This window comes from Schistocerca serialis, chromosome 1 (assembly GCF_023864345.2).
Source record: "Schistocerca serialis cubense isolate TAMUIC-IGC-003099 chromosome 1, iqSchSeri2.2, whole genome shotgun sequence".
NCBI classification, from domain to species: Eukaryota; Metazoa; Arthropoda; class Insecta; order Orthoptera; family Acrididae; genus Schistocerca; species Schistocerca serialis.
Window position 1 is genome coordinate 138,907,708 of NC_064638.1, and position 19,904 is coordinate 138,927,611.

Sequence of the window (19,904 nt, forward strand, 5' to 3'; positions counted from 1 at the left end):
GAGCAAATAACACTCTTTGTATAAAAATATGTTTTGTATTTATTCTTTCAGAAGATTTTTGAGGACTTACTCTTTCTTCCTTGAGTGGATAAAATTATTTTCTACAAATCATTATTACCTATGTATGGCTTTTGACTAACTGTATACAATACTGTGTCTGTATTTCAGACCAGCAGCAATTTCAGACCAGCAGCACAAATACTTAACATGTTACTGTCTTGTAAAATTAAATGCGGAACTGTGTGAATATTAGCATTTACGAGCTGAACATTATAAAACCATATCAAGACAATTACATGGAAAAGGTTGTTATTCTAAAAGAACAAAAGCATGAAGTGTATAAGAGGCTAAGTGTAACCAAGGAAAACACAGTCTATGTTTGGATTTTCAAAGATTCTTTGCTATGTCCTCTATGATAACTTGATAATTATCATGTGGTCGAAATTGGTCAAAAGCAGAAAGTAAAATATACTACAGAAATACAGACTTTGTGGAGCAATGATATTGGATAATATATTTATGAGTACCGTAGACTCCAGAATGAAGAACACTACTAAAACAAATGATAGCAGAACCAAAGAAACGATATATTCTTTAAGATGGTGCTTCACAACTTGAAATATTTTTTAAAAAGTCATAGTTCACCACCAAAAGCTAATTATTAAATATGTCTTTAGTACAACTAGTTTCAGTGTTCTGACAATCATCAAGAATCCTAAGATATTCAAAAACAGCTTATATGGCAAAATAAAACCTATGGTCATTTGTGTGGAATTTGTCGCTTTTCTACCCTACTCTGAATTGGTAGAACACATTTTATGGTAACTTGAACTGGTCAAAATGTAAGGAGAGGCAGAACAAAACTGGCAGTTCTGGAGGTGAATGACAGTGTAGTTCATGAAGTGAATAGAAAACAAATAAAAGCGCAAAGTGTAACAATGTCATCTTAAACGTATTCAACAACTGCATAAATCAGCAGCGTCAAGTCTCTTGTTATTCAATAGCACTTAACTTCAGAGGGCGGTGCCATGTGATGTGCTTTCCACAGCTGCTGTGTCTCACGTGGGTGCAAGCTTTGGCTGTAGTCTGGAGCTCGAGCATTTCTGTTATGTTCTCCCTGACGATACTTCGGTTAGGCAGGTATCTAAATCACTTTCCGCAGCTGCGGTCTTGGGCAGCATTTACAGTGGCAGTTTCCTCTGTTGGCGCTGCACTGCAGCAAGGCGAGTGTGTAGGATGTATTTGATTATCTGTAGACCACTTTTGCAGAGTTTAACCGTCAGTGCAATATGGCGATCTGTACAAAATAGTTTTGTTGCTGAAAGTCTCGTCTGCATAAAAAAGTGGTGGACAGTGCTCCCACACCAGCAGCATCAGTAATTTGGTTGGTAAATTCAGTAAGAGCCAATCAGAATACCCCATTCATTCACAAGACGTCCTTCGTGCTGGAGCACAGGAGCCTCTACAAACTGGCTCAAACAAGATGGAGGCAAGGTATCTACGGAAAGTTCTGAGAAAACAAGTATTCAAAGACAAGTTGAAGCAGACCATCCATCTCTGGTGGGGATGCTGTCATTCATCCGTCTCTGTGGCATTAGGACATTTCCAGACCAGTAGCCTTAGGACACCAAAAATTGCCACCATTTTTCTCTTCTGTAGGACAGTGCTTCGAATTCTGTTTTCGTTGTTGTTCTGATTTCCCCATCTGTGCTTAGACAGTGCTCTCTTTCCAAACAAGTTTGCTTTTATGATTAACGTGTTTTCACAAGCATGCACAGATATTATGAAGGCTTTTAGCGGTGAGAACATTTACTGTTTCAGATACATATGTTGAAAGCAGAACGTTATGATTTCCAAGAAGGGACTGATATGTAATGGATGGGCTGTCCCATTAGGATCGCTAGGAAGAATGCAACCTGTGTTATTCTGCGATATTTTCGTAAACAGTTTCTGAAAGCATTGCGACAGATTTCTACAGTGCATCCAGAGGGGGACTTGGCTGTTATTTACGTGGACCTGAGAGACCAGTATAACACTGACAACCTTTTAGCTGCACCTGCAAGGGTGAGCCTCTGTCAAACATCTCGCTTGGCACTCTAGCTGCAGGTACAAAGACTATGCATCAGCCACAGTGACTAGGTAAACATGTGTTTTGACAGGAATTTCTCAGGTGTCAAGAATGAAAGGGATGCTGTCGCCTCCTGCTTGCGGGACCTAAATGGACACCTGCATGTGACTTGGCAGCTGACAGCTGTGTTTTCACTTTGCGTGGCCACCATTGCACCCAGACTCCTGGCAGCGTGGGTGATGACATTCTGTGCAGTCCAGTGGATGGAATATGCTTCGTGATCAGAAGACTTTTACCAGTATGATTACTTGTGGTAGATGTTTCATGATGGTATTCCTCGCATAGTTTGAATGAAAAAAAAAAAAGCGACGAATGTAATTACTTCTTACAAGACCTGAATCTTTCCAAACAGCAGTGAATAATGAGCAAGAGAAATCCATCTCCTGGAAACTGAATTTTTTTATAAACAAACAGTATACCCTTAAACCTCCCTTTGTGAGATCTTTCCTTGTCACCACAGTGCCACCAATTCCCAGGTAGGGGATGGAGATGTGGAGAGGGAGGGGTGGAGGGATTGAGGGTTTACCATGAGGGGAGGGGTTAATTAACTGAGCAGTTTAATTAAGTAGTCAATCTAATTGATATCAAAAGTGTACCTGTATCAGCGAGGGGAGGGGGAGATGGAGGTTTCCTGAGTCTTTGGGAGGAAGAGGGGATGGGGGAGGGGTGGGGAACAGTAAGTTAAGAACCTGTCAATCAAAAGGAAGGATCTTAGCAGAACAATAGGTTAATGATAAGTCAATCAAAGGAAAACATTAAGTTTGCCCCTGAGTGCATACTTGCCCCTGATATAGGCAACCTGCAATATTGGGGCAATACCCCTGTTGCCCTACTACTTATATGATGCACTCACTCTTAATGAGAACATGGTACAATCATGCTGAGAGGCTGATTTAACTTTGTTTGTCCACCTAAAACATAATTGTGTAGAATTATAATGGAGTTGTTATTAAATACAGTTTTCATGCAAATTGTTTACAGAACAAGTGTTTAACTCAGTCTTAAATATGTTAGTATCAAAATCCAACCTGTAATTAACAAGACTTTTTCCCTTTCTGAAGTCAATGTTGTTGCAAATCATGTTTTATGTATTTTGGTAAAGGTAATATATATATTGGTATATCTGTTGTACTAAAATGATTTAATGTTTTATGAGTCTGAATTCATTAGTTACTTCTGGAAAACTATTCAACTTTGAATTGTTAATTACGCAATTAGTTCTTTGAACAGTTCTTTATGGGTAGGGTAGTGTGTGACCTCAATGACCTTCAAATGATCTTCAGTGTTATACTACAGATGAGACAATTGCGCACGTTATATTTCACTGACAGAACTATAAGAACCTCCATATCTCCCAGGCCATCCCAGGACCCACGTGCCAAGGACAAGGATGGGAGGGGTAAGGGGTATGGTGTCATTTCAGTATCAGCACTATCTTATCTCCGAGGTCATTCCAGAGATCGTGACATCAGCAACAGTACGTCCAGCCACATACCAAGGGTATGAACAGTGAGGGGAGGGAGAAGCCCCCATGCCCCACATCCCATGCACCCATGCTTGGCAGCTAAACACAATAAATTGAATTGCCAAAAATTTTGTCAACTGTATTTGCATTGCTGACTTCCAAAAATGTGTTCAACTACTGTCTCACCTTTCACATTGGTAAATTTCATTTCAAGCCAGAAAGCATTTGACGTGGAATATAGGAAAGAATAGACAACATATTTCTCTACAAGTAATTTTAAACTAACATTTATTTATTTATTGTTTGGCAATACATATACATAGATTACAAAAATACTATACACCAGCATAAAATAACACAAATAACACAACTATATACCAACATAAAGTCTTTTATGTATTTTATAACATCATTCGTCACTGTCAGGAAATCCTTGAAAGGACTCTTCTTTTCGTGTGCAGGACATTTCGATACAGCATGAGCAACTGTCTGTCGTTCCACACCACAGTCATATGACAGTGAGAAAAATTGCCCTACTTGTAGAGAGTGTCTGCACATCATCCATGGTCTGATGGAGTTCAGAGTAGTCCAAATTGCCTGAGGCTGGCCAAATCCGCAGGGTTTCTTCTGGGCGCAAGGCAGCTTAAGGTACTGTGGAGAATAGTTTCATTGCCAGCAGCATTTCCATTCATCGATGGTATTGAATTCAGTTTCCATGAGAGTCCTGGCTGTGATGAGTGTGGGATGCCTTTTTCTCTCTGCAGGGAATACGTCATTCATTATTGACAAGTCAATGTTATTAACAATCTTCTGGTATTTACGCAGTAGCCCCTCTTCCATCTGACATCAGGAGGTGGAATGTGGCCCAAGAAAGGTAGCCAGTATGTGGGAGTACATCATATTTAAAGACTAACAATGCACATGGCCTCATTAAGTTGGACATCTATCTATTTTATGTGTGGACTATTGAGCCAAATAGGCATCTAGTACTCTGCCGCTAGGTATACCAATCCAAATGCTGATAGCTGGAGACTGTCTGCTGACGATGCCCAAATGAGAGCTGTAGAATTTATGGAGAATTTTGATTCTTGTTTGATCTTACCAGATATTCATTTAAACCAGCCTTTGCTTATAGAACATAAATAACGAATTAGGAATTTGTATCTCTTGGAAATGAGTTTTACCTTAAACACTATCACACAAATCCTGAAGATGCAAAATAAAATCAAGTCCTGTTTAACATCCCAGTTGTTGCTCTCACAAGCAGATGCCTGCACTGTAGAAAATGAATGAAATCAAATTTTTGTACCATGATTTCTCTGAGGTTGTTACAGCCACCAATAGCTGGCTGCACCTTATTTTTTTATTTTTTTTATTTGGTATGCCTATTCCACTGATCCATACATGCGAGTGATTCACCTGGATGTGGAACGTGTCAATACAATTGTACAAATACAATTAATGCTACAGAATAGTGATATAATACAATGATGTAGATATTAATAAGTATCACTTTTTCTCATTTACAAGCTGTCATTTAACTAGTATAGCAATTCACAATGTAACATTATACCTATAACATTAACACTGTAACCTTAACATAATATTGTATCGTCCATTTAATAACTAAGAGACTAGATACATCTATTATTAAGGGAGGGCATTACTTCTGGAAAATAATTCATCTAAGGAGTACAGTCCCTTAGAAAAGTCTATAGTTCGTTCTTTGAACCAGGGGTAGTTTTCACTGTCACAGATGACATCACAGATTCAAAAATGCAACAGAATTGTAAATTATTTTCAACATCTATGATGCTGAAAAATTCTAATACGTATGCAAAATACACAGGCAGCAAGATTATCCATGGCCAAGTTCAGGATAAATATGTGTAAAAAACGATGTAGGGCCTATGTCCAAATCAAGTAACGTGATATCTTAATAGTGCAAAAATATGTCTGCAATGTAAAAGAAAGTGTAAGTTGATTTCCACATATGCACATATTCGCCAAATTAATGTCCACAATACAGAAGGATGTACTCCAATGCTGGATTTCCATACCTAATAACACTTGACATTTTAGAAAGTATGCCTAAGGTTTCAGTGTGGTAGAACTAATCTGACCAGTATTATAACTACAGAAAAATATGAATCATCTACAATACTACGCTAAACAGACAAGTATTTTAGCAAATTCGCAGTTGAATGCAACTAATTAGGCCTACTATTGAGGTAAATCACAATAAACCATAAAATGAAATATTTCCGCATTTCAATTATTCTGAAACACCATTTTAGAAGGAACAAAGATAATGTTTTGTGATATTTACTATGGAAAATATTTAATCGATGCCATTGATTACCAACATTGCTACTATTATAATTGACTCAGGCCTACCGAAGGTTGCGTACAATAACAGCAGTTTGTAGTCAGAACAATTGTAGCGAGGCTCTCTAAAAGCTTTATGGACTACATTATTCTCTGCAATTATTGTGCCACAATATTCTAAAAATGTCGGAAAATGTAATGCTTAGGCCTACATTGCAGCAGTGTCTAAATATCTGAAGTGTCAATGACTGAAAATGCATTTTGTGGGAACTATGGCTCCTGAAAATAATAAAAGTATCTGTACTGAACTACATCTCTCTCTCTCTCTCTCTCTCTCTCTCTCTCTCTCTCTCTCACACACACACACACACACACATACACACACAAATGTCTTATTAGGTAAGAAAGGAATGAAGTGCTTTATTATGAATAGCACTTAAGCTGCAAAACGAAAGTAACAGCAACAGTCTTTAAACACAGGACCAAAGACAGTTACAATGGGAGATGTAACATTTCCAAAGACAGTATAAGACTTGATATCTAGAAATAAGTAAAAGTACTTAGCACTTACTGTGAGATGTCTCATACTCTGCAAGCACAATGAATCTCCAAAACTTAAATATTGCAGCGTCTATATTGTCTGCTTAACTCATTAATATGCATGCTTATCATAATATAAGCAATACTTCTACAAAAATTCGATTTCAGATACCTTGCAAGCACAATGAGGCATTAAATGTTGCTAACATGTAATGCAAGTCATTGTATGACCACCATCCATTGCCATAAAAGCTAAAAAATGTGCCGCAACATGTGTTAGGGTTATGTTATTACCTATAACATACAGATTTAGAGATGTAGAAGTTGTTAATGTCAAACCCCAACCACATCATTCATATTTAGACTTCCAATAAGCAAAGCTTTAAAAAAGTGGCTGTAAATATTATGAGGTATTGTATGTTAACTGTGAAAGTATCAACGTTATAATACATGGAAAACAGAAGGTGATATAATGTGATTACAGAAGCATTAGTTGTGAGGAATTACCAATAATTGTTGAAGTGATGTGCTTATATTCCACAACAGAGTTGTCGAAAAGAAAGATACAAGCCAACATGTACATACCTAAACAGCCTTGCACAGGGATACAACACACAATTCATTCAGTAGTGGTCTCCAGGCTTTTAATACTATGTTCTTTAGCCAAGGAACACATAAAAATTTCCACATTTCTTGATACTTAATACAATCTATAAGTTGGTTACCAAAATGTTATCCATTCCTGCACTTAAGATTTTACATATAAATCTCACTCTACAGTAGGAGGTCGCCTATGTTAAACAGTCTGCCCCAACTGTCTTATCATATAGTGTAACCCTAGATGAGTGTGTACATGTGAGATGTCAACTTCAAGCGAACATTTTGCTCCATCTACGAAAACCTTTACAGAATTACCCAAAGTAGGCTGGTTCCATTACCGTAGATTTATAGTGCTGTTTCATGCAGCAGAATACTATATGAAGCCCACATGCACTGTGTATGCATTAATGATGTCATAGCATATTCCACAAAAACTGGTGGCAAGTAGTTATGTAACAGGATAATTTAACAGTAAATTCCAAAATTTTTGTGTGACAGAGGGCGAAATCAACACCATCAAACTGTGCCACTGACGGGAGACAGCAGACAAATAGTTAAACACCACACAATGACTGATCTGTAATATTTTCTTAACTGAGATCACGAGGAAGTAGCGGTAGTCCTATTCAGCTCTCGTCTCCATCAAGTAGCAACAAAGTATTGGCTGAACCATCACAGGCCAAGGGGTTTCTGACTGAAGACATCACAGTCTACATGCATAGGAGACATGTTACCGGACAGGGTGCTCAGACACATTGAATGGAACCTACTGTAATTGGGTGATTGCAAATGGTCATGCAAAGAGAGTGTGCAGTTCTCATGCACTGTACAGGATTTGACTGTAGCAGGAAGGTGGAGCTGCAGCAGTGACAGCAATCAACAATGAGCTGTAGTGCTGCCATAGTGCTTCAAAACCATGTCATATAGTATATCGACAATAGATTGCAAGCATCTTTGGGTGTAGGTCTTAAATTTCCATGCACAGCTGCTTGAGAGGAGGAATACTTTTTTGTCCAACAGTCCCACAATAACGGCCTGCCCATAAGGCTTAATATCCTTTCTTGCCTTTTATAGTAGGGAGCTGCATATCTATCGGTAACGTGACATGTTCTTTTTTTTCTGCAGAATTCATACTGACACGTGTGTCTCTGTAGAAATTGCTGATCCTGGTGTGACTAAGAAGTGGCAAAAAACCATATTGTCACACAGACGTGGATCGTATATTACTGAGGAAATCACACACACAGTGTAATCAGGAGCTTCACTCTTTCCAATGATCACAACTTGGTATCCATTGGTCTGCAACTGTCACAAACTGGAATCACAAAGGACACCACCAAGCCATGTGTAGCTGCAGTGGAATCAGACAACCGATGATTCCGCACAGCAATACTATGCCTTCTGTGACCTGCTGATGGAACATGAAGGACAGCTGGGTCTGTATGGAATTTCTCGATATCAGCTGATAAACTGAGAACCTATGACTTGGCGCCATTCTCGTTGGGACCTGCTAGTGCAACCAGAGAACAGACAGATCTCCTGGTTAGCAGCCACAACTGTGCGATATCTGCCGGAGACATGAATGGCAGGAAGTGAGGTAACATTCTGGATCCTGTGAGGACATCACTTTACATATTGGATGACTAGGATTTTACCTTTTTCCAGAGAGGCTCGCAAGGGACTGTGGATGCATATAGCAATCGACCACTGGTGCTTTGATCGCCATATTGATGACGTCTCCAAAATTATTTCTTCTGTTCTTCAAGGGGAGCACAAACGATGTATACTAAATACTTAACTCAAGACTATAAGTTAGGATATAGAAGATAGCAACTGAATAAATAAATGCAAAGTACTGTAAAAAAAAAAAAAAAAAAAATAAAAAAAAAAAAATATATATATATATATATATATATAAAAAACAGTTGGAAGAGTATGCTGAGTCACTGCCTTCATGATAATCACAATCTGAATATAGTAACTCCAGTAGCAACCTTCCTTCTGTTCTTTGTGTTGTATCACAACTACTTGATAATAGTCTGCAGCAGCAACCTGCCTAGTGCACTTGTTCTCGTCACAGCTGATCACATGCATTTTCGTGAGATAGCACTCATGCTAGGCACACTGCGCGTAACATCTGACACCTGACACAATACTATCTGCATAAGCACACCGTTGTAAGACCACCTTCAATTGCTAAAATTGCTAAACAAATGCAACAACACATTCTAAAATGATATATATTATAAGGACATAATAATATTTTACTGTAAGCACACTGCCTTTTTATAACTCTTTTTCTTAAAATACCCACTCATCCCCTTTCTAAAATATAAATTGCCAGAAAAAATTGTATCACCTAAAAATAAGGAATTTAGAGTAATGAAATGTTGGGAAAACATTTGTGTAGGTAGCAAATTCAAGTGATTAACAGTGCAAGATCACAGATTAATGTAAGCATGAGATACGTCATTTTAAATGTGAAGTGCTCGTACATTAATAACTGGTGTAACCGTCAGATTGTTGAATGCAAGCACGCAAACAGACTTGCATTTTGTTGTCAGTTTTGTTGCCAGATGTCACTTTATGGGATGGAATTTCATGCCTGTTGCACTTTCTTGGTCAATAGGGGGGTGGTTAAAGATGGTTGTGGATGATAATGCAGTTATCATCTGATAATGTCCAATATGTGCTCAATTGGAGACAGACCAAGACAACATGTCTACACTCTTAGAGCATGATGGGTTACAACAGAAGTATGTAGGTAAGAGTTATTCTGTTGAAAAGCACCCCATGGAATCCTGTTCATGAAAGACAGCACAACATGTCGAACCACCAGAGTGACATACAAAATTTCAGTCAGTGTGCATGGGATAACCACAAGAGTACTCCTACTGTTGTGCGAAATTGCACCACTGACCATAACTCCTGGTGTAGGTACAGTGCATCTAGCACACAAACAGGTTGGATGCAGGCCCTCAACTTGCTTTCTTCCACACAACACACAGCCATTAGTGGCACCAAGGCAGAACCAACTTTCATCAGAAAACACAACAGACCTCCACCCTGTTCTCCAATGAGCTCTTGCTTGAAACCAATGAAGTCGCAAATGGCGGTGGTTTGAGGTCAGTGGATTGCACACTACAAGGTGTCTGGTTCAGAGCTGTCCTTATAAGTAACAGATTTGTAACAGTTCCTTGTGTCACTGTGGATGAACTGCTGTTCAAATTGCTGCTGCACATGCAGATGATGCACCAGAGCCATACACCAAACACAATGATCTTCCCCTCAGTAGTGCCATGTGGCTGCCCAGATCCTGGTCTTCTTGTGGCCATACATTCTTGTGACCACCGCTGCCAGCAGTCATGTGCAGTGGCTACATTCCTACCATGTCTTTGTGCAATATCACAAGAGGAGCACCCAGCTTCTCATAGCCCTATTACACGACATCGTTCAAACTCAGTGATTTGTGGATAATGGTGTCTTTGCCTCCTCAAAGCATTCTTGACTGACCTTGACATCAACTCACCATGTCCAATTTCAAATATAACTAATGCTCACGAGTGTCACACCATTTATTTAAAACAAATCTGACTAGAATCCCCATAGTGGCAATTCAAGCGCCACTCTTATGCGACTGGTGCAAAATTTGAATAGACATCATGTTTCAGATGTAGAAACACCCCTACAAACTTTCATTTACGTCACACTACTCCTTGTTGATGATGCAATTTTTATCACTATTGATGTATAAGTAAACACACAATTTCAAATGACTAACTAGTAGCAGTGTGATATTGTAACACAAATATACTATTGGTTGGAGCAATCATTTTGGAGACATCGTCAATATGATGATCAAAACGCCAGTGGTCGATTGCTAATTGCATCCATAGTCCTTGTAAATGGTAAAATCCCAATCATCCAATACATAAAGTGATGTGCTCACAGGGTCCAGAAAGTCAACTTGCTTCCTGTCATTCATGTCTCCAGTAGATACAGCACAGCTGTAGCTGATAACCAGGACACTTGCCTGTTCTCCTGTTCCACTGGCAGGTCTCGGCAGGAATGGTGCCATGTCATAGGTTCTCAGTTTATCAGCCTTAGTTGATATGGAGAAGTTCCATGCGGCTCCAGCTGTCCTCAGGTTGCATCACCAGGTCACAGAAGGCATAATATGGCTGTGCTGAGTCATCGGTTCTTTGATTCCCATGCTGTACACATGGCTTGGTTGTGTCCTTTGTGATTCCAGTTTGTGGAAGTTGCAGAACAATGGATATCATGTCATGATCAGGGGAAAGAGTGACAGCACCTGGTCACATTTTCTGCAATTTCCTCAGAAATACACAATCCATGTCTGTATGAGAACACAGTGTTTTGCCACTTCTAGGTCACACCACACTCAGCAATTTCTACAGAAACACACATGCCAGTATGTGTTCTGTAGAAAAAGTGTCCATGGTCAATTGCTACTTGCATCTAGCAGCCCTTGCAAGCCTCTCTATAAATAGTAAAATACCCTTTGTCCAATATCTAAATTGATGTGCACACAGGATATGGATACTGAAGTTGTTTCCTGGCAATCATGTCTCCATCAGATGCAGCACAGCTGCAGCTGCTAACCACCAGACCCATCGGTTCTCTAATTGCACCAGCAGGTATCAACAAGCATGTTGCTGAGTCATAGTTTCTCAGGTTCTTAGCCTTGGCTGATACGAGAAGAGCCTTGTGGGTCTGGCCTGTCTGTCAAGTTGCCCCAGCTGGTCACAACAGGCATGGTATTGTTATGATGAGTCGTCAGTTCTTCGATTCCACTGCAGCTACACATGGCTTGGTGGTGTGGGTTGTGGTTCAGTTGATGACCATTGCAAAACAATAAATACCGTAACTGCAGTCATTAGGATGAGTGATGACTCCTGGTCACACCATTTAGCCTATTCCTATAAAAATAAGTCACACACATTTAGTGACAATGTAGTTTTTGTTGTTAAGGCTCTCAGTAACACCATGATGAGCTATTTCCACAGAAGTACACATGCCAGTATGCGTTCTGTAGAAAAAAATAATAATATTCCTGCTGAACAGCACAGTGATATTCCCATGCGTGTACCATATAAATAGCAGTACATCTGATAGTGTGATTATTGTACAGTTGTATAGTCAGAGGAACATGTCAACATGAATCTATTGGTTGTGGGGCCAATCTCCTGAAACCACCTGCTAATCATGTGATGTTACCAGCAGACATGCGGCTCCCCACTAAAAAGTGGAGAAAGGTTATTACATCTATAGGGAAAGGCCATTATTTTAGAACTGTTAAAAAATAAATTTTCCTCCCTATAAGAAGCTGTGCATCAAAATTTAAAACCTGCAACCAAAGATGCTCATCGTCTGTTATTGATATGTGTTATACATTGACAGAAAATGAATCGCAACACCAGCAAGGAGATGTGCGACAGAAACGAAAATTGGTACACATGTTTCTACATCCATGAGACGGTGTATATTCAGATTTGGTGCCAATTGCATAAGAGTGGCGCTAGTAGTGCCACTATGAGGACGCACGTCAGGTTGGCTCTGAATACATTCTGTAACAGTCATGAATGTTAGTTACCTTTGAGACTGCATGTGTTAAGTTTTTGGCAAGATGGTTTAGCATGTTTACAATTTTTTATCACGTGTATCATTTTGTTCAATTTATTATAAAAACCTTCTTTTGGTTAAAGCTGCTCTTTCTAAAAGATTTCTTTCCAAGAAACTGTAACCAGAAGCACAAACTCCTTTTCTAATTAGTAAATTTACTAGATCCTTGGAATACAATTATCTAATATTTAACATTCATGCCTTTTAAATTTGAAGAAAATTTGTCAAGAATGGAAGATACAAATTTCAATAAGTCCATAAATCTCATTTTTAAATTTTGCTGTTTTTTTACCAAAGTTAACACATCTATATTCATTATTTTCTATAAATTTATTTCATTTTCCACATAACTGAGTTCTTTTACGAGTAAACTATAATAATATCCTCATAAATTATATTAACAAAGTGGTAGGGGAGAGTCAGACAAAACTGCGTAGATGGGTCAAACCTGGTACCTCACAAATTTTGTGACAAGTGCTTGTATCCAGTGGTTGAACACTGGAACTAGTAGCGGCAGCCATTTCATACACTTGGAAAGAACAACAGCAGCAGAGAAGCACGTTTTCTTATTTCTATGAATTTTTAAAGTTTTAAGCTGTAAATTTTTCAATTTTGTTCTGTTTGTTTAATGAGTTTGAAGCAGTGTAACATTGTCTAAAGATAGACGTAAGTGTATATCTTGATTAAGTATATTTCACTGCATATTTTGATGTTCTTTTCATACGCCTACAGCAAAACATAACCTAGTGATGCCATTTTCAAGTCAACAAGTCACTGTTGGGTCAAACAGGAAACCTAAGTGTGGGACAAAACAGGGTACCCGGTTACCTGGTTTTACCAGCTATGTGGTACCTGGTTTTGACCCCACACCTCAGAAGTAATGTAACATTATTGTTCTGATTGCGAAATAGTGGTTAAAACACGCTGAATGGAAAAAAATACGCTTAGCTAAGGGATTGTTATTATTACTAGTCATGATAATATAAATATAAAAAACATAAGAATAAAAATATAGGTCTATCATTCTCTTTCATAAATACATGATAGGTACGTAAGGCCTATTTGGATAAATAGGACTTATGTAGGCTACCTAAATAATTTAAGTGCATGTGTAATAGAAGTAATGTGTAACTGAAGTGTTATGTAATTGAAGTGCACTCATTTGACTGTTTAAATTAGGTTATTATTTCTTTCAAGCTTTTTAACAGTATTTATTGACCAAATAAGCGTAGTGATTTGACAAGCTGTCATCTGTAGGCCTACAGGTTCTCGAAACAGGTTCGAATTCTTAAAGAAACATTGAAAAACGGCTTGACTGAGGTAGTTTGGCCTACCTAATCTAAACAATATCCTTGTATTCCTCATTTGGTTTTTTTTTTTTTAAAAATATGTTTTGTTTGTCAGTTAGCAATGCCCGGGGATTATCAGAGGGTGACACAGAGAGAGAGCTGGAGCTTGGAATCCATGACTGCAGCAACTGAGGAGGTTTTAACACAAAGAATGGGTTATAAGAAAGCTGCTAGAACATTTGGTGTTCCACAGTCAACACTAGAGAATAGGATCAAGAAAGCTCATCTTCAACATCTGTTTTCGGAGGAAGTAATGGCAAAAGCACTGGGCAGGTACAAAACTGTTTTTTTCCCAAGAACAAGAAAGAGAGCAGGTTAACCACATACTTTTTCTGGAAGAAATATTGTTTGGAGTCACCCTACATGACCTTCATAGACTTGCATTTGAGCTTTCAGAAAAAAATCAGATACCCAACAATTTTAACCAGTTGAGAAAAATGGCTGGAAAAGAGTGGATGTATAGTTTCCTGAAAAGACATCCACAACTGTCTTTGAGGAATCAAGAAAAAACTTCTTTGGCTAGAGTGCAGGGATTCAATCAGGTGGTTGTCAACGCTTACTTTGATCTATTGGAATTAATTCTTACTCAGCATAAGATGAAACCAATAGAGATATACAATGTTGACAAGACAGGTATTTTGACAGTGCCCAACAAACTGTCCAAAGTTTTAGCCCTTAAGGGTAGAAAACAAGTTGGCTCAATCTCTTCAGCTGAGTGTGGTGTTTCAGTCACAGCTGATATATACATCAGTGCGTCCAGAAACTTCATGCCACTGATGACTGTATTCCCCAGAAAAAGGGAAAACCCTCTTCTGATGGACAACACACCACCTGGAGCGTTTGCAGCTTACCATGAGAGTGGATGGATAAACAAAGATTTGCTTTTGATATGGTTTCAGCAGTTTGTAGATTTTGCATTTTGCAAATCCTTCAAAAGAAAAACCTGTCCTCCTAATATTGGATGGTCAAAGCTATCATGCTAAGAGTATCGATTTAATTGAATTAGCAAGGCAATATAACATAATTCTTTTATGCTCCCCCCCACTCCCCTGCCCCCCCCCCCCCCCCCCCACACACACACACACACATCCCACTGTCTTCAACCTCTCGATGTTTCATTCATGGCCCCCTTGAGCACATACTACGAGCAAGAGGTCAGACGGTGGATAATTTCAAACCCTGGTGGACCAGTAACTATTTACCAAACAGGAAAACTATTCAAAGGCACTTTTAAATGTGCAGCTGTAATGCAAACCGCTCAGAAAGGCTTTGAAAAGACTGGTATTCAGCCCTTTAACAGACATTTTTTCTCCCAGATCATCTGTTTGCGCTGGCAGATACCACTGGTCAGCCTGCGCCTCTTCAAAATATGTGCCTCACCAACTTTTGCAAACCTCTGTAGAAGCTGGCAAAACTGAGAAAGAAGCGCTGAAAGCACCTCGATCTCTATAAGCAGGAGAGGTCCCAAAAGAAACACCCACTGAACAGCTCACAGTAGTAGAGGCTGATGGCGGCAACTAGAAATTCCTCAGCAAAACCCGAAGGATATACAAGCTGCTGGACCTTCAGGCGTGTCATCGTTCCATCCATCTCTCCTAAGCTGTTAATGCCTCCTCCAAAGGTAAATTTGGAGGCGAGAATCAACATACCAATGAAAGCAATACGAAAAAAATGTAAAACAGTGATACTAACTTCCTCACCATAAAAAATATGTGTTGCAAGAAGAAGTTAAAAAAAAACCAAGAGTGAGAAGATAAAAATTGAAAAGAACACTTTTCAAGCCTAGTAGGCCTACATCTGTTAGTAGACCTAAAACAAAATTCCAGAAAGGTAAATGCAGTCTGGCGAAAAAATCAAAGAAGGTGTTTGATGAGAGTTCTAGCTCTTCAGACAAAGACAACCCTAAGGAAGCTTGCATATTTTGCAACGAGTTGTATGCACAGTCTCGTTTGGAAGAAGGGTGGATTCAGTGCATTTTCTGTCATGGTTGGGCACATGAGGCATGCTCAAACACTGAAGAAGAGGATGACACATTTGTTTGTGACTTCTGTTCTTAGTTAACTAGGGCTAACTTTTGTTTGCAAAATTTGTTCAATTCTTCAAAGATAATAATTAAATTTGTAGGGCTTATTTCAATAGTGGTACAAGTCCTTTTTTGTTCATTCTAAGAAACAGAGTCCTTAAAGTTAAAAGAGTACTGAAAAATTTGCAATTGAGATACTCAACTGCAGATTTTTCAGCACTCTTTTAACTTTAAGGGCTCTGTATCTTAAAATGAACAAAAATGGGCTTGTACCACTATTGAAATAAGCCCTTCATTTAAAGATTTTTTTAAATATGCCAATTATGTTTATTTTATAATATTATAAACTGACAATTTACCTTATAAAGTAAAATTGGCCTAATAACATTGATTTTTAAGTATTTTAGGCCGAAATATTTAGTAAAGGAACTTGTGAGAGTCCAAACTATTACATTTATTGACAGTTTTGAAGTTTGTATTGAGTTAAAAGTTTTCAATAAAAGTTTTAAAATAGTATAAATTGTTTTGTATTGATTTAAAAGGGTACCCGATTTTACCCAACCCATGGGGTAAAACCACTGAACTGCTGAACAAAAAAATTGTAAAAAATTGTGTGTCAATTTCAAAGTCAAAACATAGTAATATGTTGATAATAAATAAGTCAGAAACCCAAAAAACTATGATTTGTTGAACTATTGCTAATAGATATGTTTTTACAACAATTTTAAGTTTTGGTACATGGTTTTGCCCAATTCTCCGCAACAAAACGTGAATATTTTAGTTGTAAATTACAATTATTTCATAAAGTATTCATATATTTTCCCACTAAATGATTGAATAGTAACATTTGCATAGAGAATATATTTTAGATTTACTATGTCTTGATTCTTCCTCTGATGTTAGAGGTTTCATTTCTTCAATTTCAGAATAACTTCTTCCGATGTCTTCAATCTATTTATAATACATTTTGTATATTTTTATGACAGTTTCACTCTCTACAAGTAACACGATCTTTATAATCCCCATTAATATATTTGAGATAATTACAAAAACTGCTCACTTCATGTTTTTCATGTGCAACAGTACAACAGTAACTTTAATTCTAGTTGATTTACACTCTCATTGTTAAGTTTATATCTGTGTTTTAATATTTACTTGTATAAAACATTATGAAAATCATATTCTGTTAATACAGTTTGTATTCCAATTAATTTAAATACTTTTGTAATTTTTGGATTTGGTTCACAATTAGACATTTTTAAAAGCAAAGATTCTAAATCTCCATAAATAACAAAAGTAACTTTCTCTATATTTAGGTAATTTTTAAAACTTAAATGTAAGCCTTTTACATAACGCTACATTAACACTTTATTGACAAAAACAATTTGGTATGTGGTTATCTAACTTCTCCTTATTATAAAAATGTAATGAAGAATATCACAAAAAATTTTGCTTCTTCATATTTTGTAATCTGAATTGAAAAAATGTCAATAAATCTTTTACCCAAAAAATGAGAGTTTACTCCTTCTTTAAAATATAATAAATCTACATGATTTTCTTTTTTACAACTTGTAACTTTTAAAAGATATACTTGATATTTTTCATCAAACGAATAAATATTAATAATTATCAATTTTAGTCTCAATTTTTTGAATACTGTAAACCACTACGGATAATTTAAAAATTTTATTTTTGATCAATACGAAAACATACATTCTTATATTTACAAACTCTATGTACTTAGACATTTGCAGACAATGTTGCAGATTTTATAGCTGATAAAAATATTCCTATCATAATTTTTAACATTAATCCAAGCTTTCTTATGTCTTATATATCTTGGTAATTCAACACAAGAAAAGACCCTGAAAGGAACATATCTATTAATTTCCAATTGCCAGTCTATATTTCTGTTTAATGTTCAGACCGAAAATCGTTCTTGAAATTCAGATATTCCTGATATAATTTTTCTTTTTCCACTTTTAAATTTTCTAATCAAATCTTTTTCATTCATAATTGTATAATTTCATGTCTGACACCTAAGTTTCATAATGATTTGATCTGTTTGCACTTGGTTCTTGTGAAAAAGGAGAAATTAAATTTCAGTACATGATGACTTTTTAGATTATCTTTTGTTGTTTTCATAATTTTTGGCTTTGAGACATTGAAGAAAAAATAGTTTCTGCTTAGTTTAAATTATTTTATCTATTTATAGTTTATAAATTTTTTTTCTTTCTGAATGCATTATTAGAGAATGGGCATATTTCCTTCAATTCTTTACTTTCATTATTTTTAAAAATTTCATCTTTGGTGTAAATTTTAAAATTCGTGAAATGTTTCCCAATATTTGTCTTAGTGTTATGATGTTTAATTATAAAACCAATTAAACCATCTTTTCTTTATTTATAATATCTTCCTAAAATATTTCTTCTACAATAATCACAAAGTTGAGAAGCTGTGCACTGTCTCAGTTTGCTCTCTGACTATAAGCACAAACATTACTAGGTTAAAAGATACATATAATTAACTTTTTAAAACTTGGTTTTAATACAAGATATCTTAATTGTATATGTATTCTACAATACATTTATTACATTAAGTTATAAAATCGAAAACTATTCTTTAAAAAAACACTTTTGCTTTATTTCTTTTTAAAATTCTTAAAAAAGTATTTCATTTTGATTTAAGATTTAGAAAAAATATTTTATTCTATAAAGTATCACATCTTTATGTTCTAAGGGTTGAAAGTGGTTTTTTTAAAATTCTTTTAAAGATTAATATTAGTGGCATCAAACCTTTTAAGACTGCAAATACAGATTTTTATAGTTATAAAAGTAACTGTAAGCTTCTTTTATTTAATCAAAAATTATTGATATTAAAGAATTTTTTGTATACTATTCTAGTTGGGTAAATATCCCCCCCCCCCCCCCCCAAAAAAATAACAAAACATAAAAAAGGATTACAAACTTTATTGCAATAGAATTCAAAATAATTTATTCACAAAAGAAGAAAATATTTTAGGTATTTTTACATTTATTAATGAAAGAAATTATAATATTAATTAAGAACTTTGGTTTCTTTTATTTGAAAATGTGTATTATTAACTAATAGTAATTTATGTTTTATTTATGATGTTTAAGCAGATCACAAATCTTCATAATTTTGGGAAAATAATTAATTATGAAGATTTTCAGAATGGTGAATTTAGATTCTCAGGACATCAAAAATTTGACAACCTATAAATTTATTGCTTTTGTTAGCCATAAGAGACATGCAAGAACTTTTTACAAAAAAGTATTTCAAGGATAAAATTGAAAGAAGCTTATCAGCTATATTTTAATAATAATAATAATAATAATATAACAGTAATGGGGGCAAAAACAAGATTTTTTTATTTTGTATACACTCTGGAATACATTTCTTTCATCTGTTTGTAAGTATGTCTTTACGAAACGGATTCGTATATAAATAATCTAAAGCAATAATTTCTTGATTATGAATAAATTTTTTCTTGTTATCATTCTCAGTTTGTTTTTCATCATTTTTATTCACAAGTGATACATTTGAATATACCTCACTTGGAATTCTTTTTAAATGATTTATGTAATATCATACAGAAATGTTATTTCCAGATACATAAACAATTCATTTTCTATTATGAAGCTTTGTATTATATTTATTTAAACACTGTCTACATATTGCTCTAGAACCATAGTTCATCTGTCTCTGTGTATTAAAATTATCAATTGATTTCTCAATTTTAGATAGTTTACCTGTTTTGTTTTTCTCACTTTCATTTATTTAGAAAAAATTTTAATAAAGTAAAAA